Source organism: Protopterus annectens, chromosome 7.part0 (genome assembly GCF_019279795.1).
Source record: "Protopterus annectens isolate FY-2018-M chromosome 7.part0, PAN1.0, whole genome shotgun sequence".
NCBI classification, from domain to species: Eukaryota; Metazoa; Chordata; order Ceratodontiformes; family Protopteridae; genus Protopterus; species Protopterus annectens.
The window spans coordinates 1,308,575,980-1,308,586,102 of NC_056739.1; the positions used below are offsets into that span (position 1 = coordinate 1,308,575,980).

Sequence of the window (10,123 nt, forward strand, 5' to 3'; positions counted from 1 at the left end):
CAGATGCCTGATGTCAAAGCCATGGTCTCAAGTTCAATGCCAAAAAGTGCATTGTCATCCCCTTTGGTAAAAACTCTGTACCCATGAACTACCACATAGGCAGTAGTCTACTTAACACCGAAAGTGTGATAAGAGACCTTGGGACACAGGTGGACAGTAGTCTCTCCTTTGATAATCACATCGCCATAGTGGTCAGGAAATCCTTCTATGTGGCACACCTCATCACAAAAGCTTTCTCATCCAGAAAAAAAGAGGTCATTGTGCCCCTCTACTCATCACTCATTAGACCCATTATAGAGTACAACGCCCCTTTTGGTATGTACCTCACAAGAAATCTACAACAACTGGAAAGGCCACAAAAATACCTCACAAAGAGGATTACTGGTCTCAAACAGATGCCTTATGCAGATCGTCTCAAAAAACTCCAGCTTTACTCCGTCGCATATCGTCTACTCAGAGGTGATCTCTGCCTAACATACAAAGCTATGTCAAACCCAGAGCTGTTGGACATGCTCTACTTAAAGAAATCCCAATCCCTCCAAGCTACACGCTCTAGGGACCTAAATCTTGTCACCACAATAAACAGAACATGCTGGAGGGATAGATTCCTGTCCCAGAGACTTCCCATACTCTGGAACAGACTACCTATCTATGTCAAACAGAGCTCCTCATTAGCACTCTTCAAGAAAAATCTTGATGATCGGATGGGTAAGAGGAAATTCACCCCAGGGATCACTTCTGTGGTTCTGCTTGACAGGGGCACAGGAAAATAATTTTCTTGGATGGCGAAAGCCAGGGTACGTTTTTGGCTAGGCTTGTATAGGCCCTAGGGCCAATAGCCTAGTACCTACCTATGAACCTATGAGCCTATAATAAAGAATAATTAGAGGTTCTTAATGGAGTTTCAAGAATTAAAAAATATAACTGGGGATAATCCTGTTTTTGTTTCGAAAAGAGGGAAGAGTCTCAAAATGTTTTTTAAGAAAAATAATTTTAAGCAGTCTGCATCAGATAATTTGAATGTGGGCATGATGAAATGTAGACACTGTAAATTATGCCAATACATAAAAGAAGCCTGCAGCTAGAAACTATGAAATTAGGTTATATAAACAACTTAATTGTATGTCTAAGTATGTTGTATATATTGCACAATGTGAGTTGTACCCAGCATTTTATATAGGAAGAACTATTAGAGAGTTTTTTATGAGCGTGTATGAACATTTAAGAGCCATAGATAAGGTGGATGTACTGTAAGTAATACCTTAGCAAACATGTAAAACAAAAGCATTCAGAAAAAAAGAATAAGACATTATTTAAGTTTCTAATAGTAGACCAAGTATTCTTCTTCTTCTTTCGGCTTTTCCCGATTAGGGGTCACCACAGCAGATCACTTGTCTGCTCATAATTGGCAATGGAGTTTTTACAGTGTTGAGTTGTCAGCCCAGCGCCCAACCTTCCACAGAAGGCACACACACACGCACATATGCCTAGGGCCAATTTAGAGTGTCCAATCCACCTACAGCATATCTTTGGGATATTTGGGAGGAAACCGGAGCTGCCCAGTAGTAGACCAAGTATATGATTATGATTTTAGGCTTGATGCAGAGAATGAACTAGACTGGAGAGAGTATTGCTGGTAGATAAAGCTTAATGCATGTGTTTACCCAGGTTTAAATGATAGGGAAAACTTTAAGGTAGTTTTAAGAAGGAAAGGGTTAATGCATTAAGTTTTGGGGTCACATATAAGCCAATTAAGTATTTAAATGGGATTGTTAATTATGCAACTAGGTCTGATGAAGTTCCAAGAAGGGAATGAAAGTGCTTACCGGTTGTATTTTTTATGTTGTGTTATTTAAAGTAATAAAAGTTTGCTTTTATGGTTGTTTGTTTTATTATTTTGTATTTTAGTGCTGTTCAGTTTGTTTTTAAGGCTTTGTGGTATATTACAGTTACCAGCTTCCAAAATCTGCTTAAATGATCTACCTTTTCTAAAAATTAGTTTGGGTACATTACCTAAGGTTTCAACAAACCTCTCATAAAAAGAGAAAAGGTTCCAATACTTTCTTAAGATCCCAAAAATATGAGCATTGTCATCTGTGTAGGTAGTAATAAAAGAAAGAGAAAATTGTTAATTATTAGTCATTCTGTTCTTCATAGAACCCAATCTGTCATCATCCTTAATTCTAAGTAGTGGCACATAATAACCATTCAACCTTTTCTGGTTGACTTCCACCAAAATATTTTGTACTAAAGCTGGTGGTAGCCTTGGGGTACAAACATGTCAGTCAGAAATGTGGCCTCCAACTGAAAAGTATTATCTTCTGTAACCATTCTAGTAATTTGCACAAATTGTCTCTTTATAACCCCCCCCTTTTTTTTGATGTTCAGGATGACAACAATCATAGTGCAGACGACTGTTTGAGTAGGTAGACTTTCTATACATATTACTAACCAGTCTCCTATTAAAAAAAATTTGCAAATGTCGACAACCAAATAAGTAATATCAGAATAACTACATTTTGAGGTAAACCTAAGGAAGGACGTAGTTTGATTTAGGTAATCAACAAAAATATTAAATTCCCCACCAACCTATTCCACACAATGAATACATCATCCAAAAAATAGATGTACAGTTACCAGGGTGGTGGGTTGAAATGCTCAAATACATATTTCTTCTCCACTGTAACATAATTATATTAGCAAAAATGGGGGCACATGCTGACCTCATAGCTATACCCTTCTTTTGTTGAAAGTAATGACCCCTATATACACAAAATAGTTTTTTAACACTATTTATTTCCATTAAGTTATTCAAGGTGTTAACCTCATTATTATTGACGTACAAGGAAATTATGAAACCAACTCAGGCCAATATCATGTGGTATCATATTGAAGAGGTTTACCACATCCACCGTACAAAAAATTAAATCATTCCCAAATATCACTTTCCTCAATTTCCTGAGAAAATCCCAGAAGTCCCAACAAATATGGGCATAGTCATCCAATGCATTTTTTAGTTTTCAATCAATAAATTTAGCAAGGGTGATGATTCCACAATAGGTCTTGTGGGGGGATCCCTTATGTCTTTGTGGATCTTGGGTAGACCAAAAATAGATGGTATCATAGGAAACTTAACCTCCAAAAAATATTCCATTCCTCGTGGGTTATTTGGCCCTGGTCTACCATGTCCTTAAGGGTCTATATTATAACAATGAATGATCAAATGATCGAACATTGTTTTATCATACTCTAAAGTTCAAATTCACAAGACATTGAACAACCAGAACAGCGATTAATCGCTGTTCCCAAAAAAAAAAAAAAGACATTAAAACATTGCATAAAGTGGGTGGCTTCAGCCCCCCACCCCCCCTATTTAAATATACCAACTCTGAAATCGCACTACAGTGCCAAAAATGACAACGTGACGAAGCGGCCAAGCTACTTCTTTCCCAGGGAAAGAATTCGCTTATATGCCGCTTCGTCATTTTGCCTTTTTGGCATTTCAAGTTTGACCAAGACGCATTCGACAAAATGCATCTTCCGTTATCTGATAGTAATGCATCCTTAAGTAACCATTCAATCTTAGCATACAAAATATGAACAAAATTCAAAGATGTTTCCTTGTAAAAATTACAGTAATAAAGAAACTCATACATCTTGCTTAAATAATCAGCATTATTCATAATTACAACCCCCCACCTTTGTCGGGTTTCATTACCCTTAGTCTTTGATCACAACTTAATTTTCTTAAAAGTTTAAACTCTGTATCTGAAAGATTATTGATTCTCTTACCAGGATTCTTTTGCAACAAAGTCCTAAACTCAGACTCACACAACTTTTCAAAAATAATTGGGGCAAGTGTAATGACTTGGCAGACTTTACAAATTCCCTGCAGACTACTCTATCATAAATATTGGGTAAGCAAATAACTAAGAAAATGATTCTTTTGAGCTATGATACAGAATTGGAATTGCCTAGACATAGTAAGGCCTTGCTGAATGTAATTATGGTGGCTGCCAAAAAAAGCAATATACTAGAAAATAGAAATCAAAGTCTAAACTAACTGTATTAGAAGTAGTGAAAATATAACAGAGATAAAGTAACTGGAATTGGGATATTTAGAAAAGGGAAAGAGAATAACTACAGCAGAGCTGGTAAGAGAGACAGCTAGAAAGGTGCTTGGTGTGACATTTGGACAGAAAAAGGAGAACAAGGAGACCTGGTGGTGGAACGAGGAAGTACAGGAGAGTATACAGAGAAAGAGGTTGGCAAAGAAGAAGTGGGATTGTCAGAGAGATGAAGAGACAGGATTTTAAGGAGATGAGGCATATGACAAAGAGAGAGGTGGCAAAGGCTAAGAATAAGGCATATGGAGAGTTGTATGAAAGGTTGGACACTAAGGGAGGAGAAAAGGACCTGTACTGATTGGCTAGACAGAGAGACCAAGCTGGGAAAGATGTGCAGCAGGTAAGGGTGATAAAGGATAATAGGGGAAACATACTTATAAGTGATTTAAAGAGTACTTACAGGGGGTGATGAATGAAGAGAATGAGAGAGAAAGAAGGTTGGATGATGTTGGGATAGTGAATCAGGAAGTGCAATGGATTAGCAAGGAGGAAGTAAGGACAGCCATGAAGAGGATGAAGAATGAAAAGGCTGTTGGTCCAGATGACATACCTGTGGAAGCATGGAGGTGTTTAGGAGAGATGGCAGTGGAGTTTTTAACCAGATTAGTTAATGAAATCTTGGAAAGTGAGAGGATGCCTGAGGAGTGGAGAAGAAGTGTTTTGCTACTGAATTTTAAGAATAAGGGTGATGTGAAAAGCTGCACTAACTACAGAGGGATAAAACTGATCAGTCACGGCATGAAGTTATGGGAAATAGTAGTGGAAGCTAGGTTAAGAAGGGTGGTGATGATTACTGAGCAGCAGTATGGTTTTGTGCTGGGAAACAGCACTACAGATGTGATGTTTGCTCTGAGAGTGTTGATGGAGAAGTTTAGAGAAGGTCAGAAGGAGTTGCATTGTGGCTTTGTAGACTTAGAGAAAGCATATGACAGGGTGCCTAGAGAGGAGTTGTGGTATTGTATGAGGAAGTCAGGAGTGGCAGAGACATACGTAAGAGTAGTATAGGATATGTACCAGGGTAGTGTGACAGTGGTGTGGTCTGTGCTAGGAGTTATGGATGCATTTAAGGTGGAGGTGGGATTACATCAAGGATCAGCTCTGAGCCCTTTCTTACTTGCAATGGTGATGAATAGGTTAACAGACAAGATCAGACAGGAGTCCCCGTAGAGTATGATGTTTGCGGATGACATTGTGATCTGTAGTGAGAGTAGGGAACAAGTTGAAGAGACCCTGGAGAGGTGGAGATATGCTCTAGAGAGGAGGGGAATGAAGGTCAATAGGACTAAGACAGAATATATGTGTGTGAATGAGAGGGAGGACAGAGGAATGGTGAGGAGGCAGGGAGTAGAGTTGGCAAAGATGGATGAGTTTAAATACTTGGGATCAACAGTTCAGAGTAATGGTGAGTGTGGAATAGAGGTGAAGGAGAGAGTACAGGCAGGGTGGAGTGGGTGGAGAAGAGTGTCAAGAGTGACTTGTGACAGACGGGTACCAGTAAGAGTGAAAGGGAAGGTCTAAAAGAGGGTAGTGAGATCAGCTATGTTACATGAGTGGAGACATTGGCATTGACAAAAAAGCAGGAGTCAGAGCTGGAGGTGGTAGAGTTAAAGATGTTAAGATTTGCACTGGGTATGATGAGGATAGACAGGATTAGGAATCAGTATATTAGAGGGTCAGCTCAGGTTGGACGGTTTGGAGACAAAGCCAGAGAGGTGAGATTGCATTGGTTTGGACATGTGCTGAGGAGGGATGCTGGGTATATTGGGAAAAGGATGCTAAGGATGGACCTCCTAGGTAAGAGGAAAAGAGGAAGGCCTAAGATAAGGTTTATTGATGTGGTAAGAGAGGATATGCAGGTGGGTGGTGTGACAGAGCAGGATGCAGAGGCCAGGAAGAAATGGAAACAGATGATCTGCTGTGGTGACCCCTTATGGGAACAGCCAAAAAAAGGTAGGAGCAAATTACAATGAAAAAATGGGAATTTTGGTAACAATACATGCAGAATAACATTTTGGAGGAGGAATGAGGTTTAAAAGAAGGCAGGATTTGAATGAGCTATGTAATGATTGACTGACAATAACTAGATAGATTATAAATTATGTATAATGTTTGCAAATGAAAATGTGTCAGCATGGTTTCTTTTCATTTATATAAATGTATGATTGCCTGTGTCATAAGTGATAATTTAATAAAGATGTTTCTTGTTTAAAAAAAAGCAAGATAAAAATGTTTTCAAAATGTTATATAAATTTGTAGTGGATTATATATAGCAAGTTACTACAATGGCAAAGTACTATATATGGTAATTAAATAAATTATCAATATCAAAATACATATGTAGGTGTGTGAACATCCAAAGAATTTTGTACAGTTACTACTTGAGATAAACAGATTGCTATATATGTCTCTAGGATTAGTTCTACTTTTTTTTCAAAATGACACAATAACCAAGTGGAATCTGAAAAAAAGTGCATCTGTGATAATTCTTTAGATGTGAATGACAGGGTGAAATGAAATAAATGAGATGCTTCTGAGAAGCTACAGTTTATTAACACAAGCTCTTCCTAAAAAATATCAGCTTTGTTTTTAATTTTTTTCAGCAGAGAATATTCTGTCTAGCTGATATCCTGAGTCCAAGTTTGGTTTTATTAAACTATTACATCATGTGTTATGACTGGGTACAGGACAGTTTGTACTGTTTATACTATTGTCATGAAATGTTGTCTGACATACTTTGTTGAAAACCGATATACAAATAAAAGGGCAGTGGGGGAAAAAGAAATGCCTTTTGAGAAATGTATCTGCTTGATTAGTCATTCTCTATTTTTCAGTTAGAACGGCTATTCATTTTGATGCATTTTTCATTTATACAGCATGTGATGAGAGAACCGGTTTCTTACTGAAATGCACACAGATATGCTAAGGATAACCTGTATCCCTCCAAACAAAAGATAAAGCACTGCTGCATAAGAAATTAGCATTTTACAGGAGGTTGCTTCAGAAAACAAATACTTCTGCACTTATTGGATTTTAAGAAACTCAAGAGCCGTAAGCTGTTTTTATTTTCCATACCTAACGAGTACACGGCAGGGTTGCTGCAAACAAGATCACCAGTACCCAATGTGAGTTTTGCTATTCATACACGCAATTCTAGCAAGACTGAAATTACATGTGTCAGTGCAGTCATTTGAATGAGTACATTAGAATTGATACAGCACTACCAAAGGATTTTCTATTTCAGTTTAAAATAAGGCCAGCTTTATCATAAATTAAAGTTCAAGTTATATACTGGACTTAATAGCTTTTTTCTTAGTGAAAAGCACCACATGTTGCTTTCTAAAAACATCCATTTATATGTCTTTGTTTCTATTTATTATAGCTAACACTAGTAAATATTTAACCATTTCTTGAGTGTTGACAAGTAAGAAATTCTTCAGCTATTCATTTTTATTTCCTTTTAACAAGTAGGTCTCACTAAATGCTTCTTTCATTGATGTGTTACCATTGATAACCTGTAAAAACCAGTATGACTAAACATCTTTCTGACAATTACATAATACAAGGGTTACTGACATGAATTGAGGGTAGAGACTGTATTATTAATTTTGCTGTTTGCTGCTTTAACCTTCTGAGCTATCACAACATCCAGAAAATCATACTGCACTGTGATGTAACAATAATAATCATTTTACTTTTCAAACATAGTATGTTCAGCATCAGTTACTACAGTTGCCCTGCTACTAAACTGGCATTTTCCCACCTCCTAATAACAGCAGTGACATCAGAACTTACGCAGTCCTTTGCATGTTGAAAGTTGTCGAGATGCTCGGTTTTGTCTCTGACAGATGCCAAGCTCAAGCAGGTTCTTTGTTATGGGGCGGTGACACCATTCCAGTCTTACAGATCATTAAAATTAGTTTGCACTTCCAGAATGTATAACAAAACAAAAAATAAGTTGAAATAATGATGTTTGTTTTATAACAACTATATAGACTCAATGATAAATGTATAAATAACTAATTGTTTACAGCTCAAAATTAAACAAATAATATTAGTATATGGATTTAGTTATATCAGATAAAGAAAAGCCTGCATAAAAAAAATCTGTCTAGTATAATATTTCTGAGATGCTAATAGCAGCTCCCAGGCTTCCCTGTTGTGCAGGCTAGCTTAGCTATCCCAGTTCCACCTATCTTTTTCAGTAACGTGTTGTAGTTGGTAAGATGCCAAGAACTCTTCTTTGTTCATTGGCCCAACAAGTTGTCAGTTATATCAGGAACTAAAGATGCTGCTGATTTATACAGAGAACAGATGCTGACGGTACTTGTGTAAGCTGTTCATTCCATCTGTATCCGGGTAACCACACTGATAGTCCCAAGGGAAAGGGATGGTTTTAATGCTATAGTTGCAGATATCTTCAGTGAAAGCTTTACATGTTTCTCTATTTCTGATTTGAATCATCGGTACTACAAAAGAAAAAAGAAAATAAATAATTTGGAAAATGAAATTCAAGTTTTCGTTATCTTAAAACTAATGATAGACAAGCACAGACATATTTATATACAAGACATGCACATGTATTAAAATAGAAAAACACCTAACTAAAGTATAATTTTGCATGAGTTAAACACGCTCCAGCCTTGATCATACTAGACATGTTTTTGTTCTGAATATTGGTAATTGTTTTTTTTATTGTCTAAAAATGTTCTCATGCCTACTTTATCACAGATGTAAGTGACAAATAGATAACTATTGGTAAAACAGTTTACCTGCAAAGGGGCATAACTTAACTGCATACAGTTATTTATAACTGCAAAGGCAATTAGATGAAATGGTGCATGAAGAATTTTAATTAAGGTACAGAATGTTATAACTGCTTGAACTGCAAATGCTAGCCTTCAATGATCTCCCTTCAGCCTCTAATTTGCAACGAGATGCAGTGCAATGGAGGGATTTAAATGTGAACTCAAAATGTATAGATGTACGCTGTAAGCAAATGTGGTTAGAAAAAAGCAGTCCCTGCTTTGCCCTTACATCAGCAGGCTACCCTAAAATACATATACGCTTACAAAGTTTTGTGCTTTTGATATTTTACTCACCACTGTATTTTTGTATAATTTTCTTGTTCATGTATTCTGTAACTACTACTGTTAATGCATTGTTTGCAATTATTTATTTAATCTGTCTTATCCTTACCTGGATTCCTTGTCCTTTTTCTCCCATGTCCCCTCACTAAATGGATTATACCAAGTAAGGTTAACCCATCTCACAAAATATAAATGTAAATAAATCTATAATTTTGGTGAGATTTTGGAAAATTACCTTTGAGCATGCAACTTATTTCTTGATGCTGTACCCATGTAACTCATCTGTCAAGAGATAGTCAGCTAATAAAATATATGCAACTAACATTCACTTATTAATGCCAAAAGTTGCTCCATAAACTGACAACTGATGGGAAAGAAGGATGCACTAATACATATCTACATCTATAAATCTATCCATGTATGTACTGTATATTTGTAAGTATCATTACATCTATCTATCTATCTATCTATCTATCTATCTATCTATCTATCTATCTATCTATCTATCTATACATCTGGGTTACTGTCTGTATACACACATGCAACACACAATATAAGTGCATGCATGCTTATAGATTTGTATACATGTATAATATTTGTACTCCTTTATTAAAAATTTTGCATGATAATTCATTTAAAAATACTACCAAACTGACCTTTAATCAAAACCACATAACATGGCAGGGTTAGTGTTAGCACTGCCTTACTCATATGTTCTAAACTTAACCCAAATCCCTCCCCTTACCCCTAACCCATCTCTGAACATTAGGATACTAAACACCCATCTCCTATATAGTACCATTAACAAGAAAAAAAGTCTTTCCCTCTCTCTCTCTCACACACACACACACACACACACACACACACACACACACACACACACACACACACACACACACACACATAAAT

The 10,123-nt window shown here is 36.7% G+C and overlaps 1 protein-coding gene across 2 annotated transcripts in view; it reads right to left on the reverse strand.

Annotated features, from left to right (window-relative positions):
* Window positions 1-8,316, reverse strand: part of CCHR7.PART0H3orf18 (chromosome chr7.part0 C3orf18 homolog) — a 491,892-nt gene extending 483,576 nt beyond the window's left edge. For both annotated transcript variants that reach the window (XM_044077916.1, XM_044077917.1), the window contains exon 1: window positions 7,920-8,316. The gene's annotated coding sequence lies outside the window, so the exon portion shown is untranslated. The remainder of the gene's footprint in view (window positions 1-7,919) is intronic.
* Between the last annotated feature and the right edge of the window lie 1,807 nt (window positions 8,317-10,123).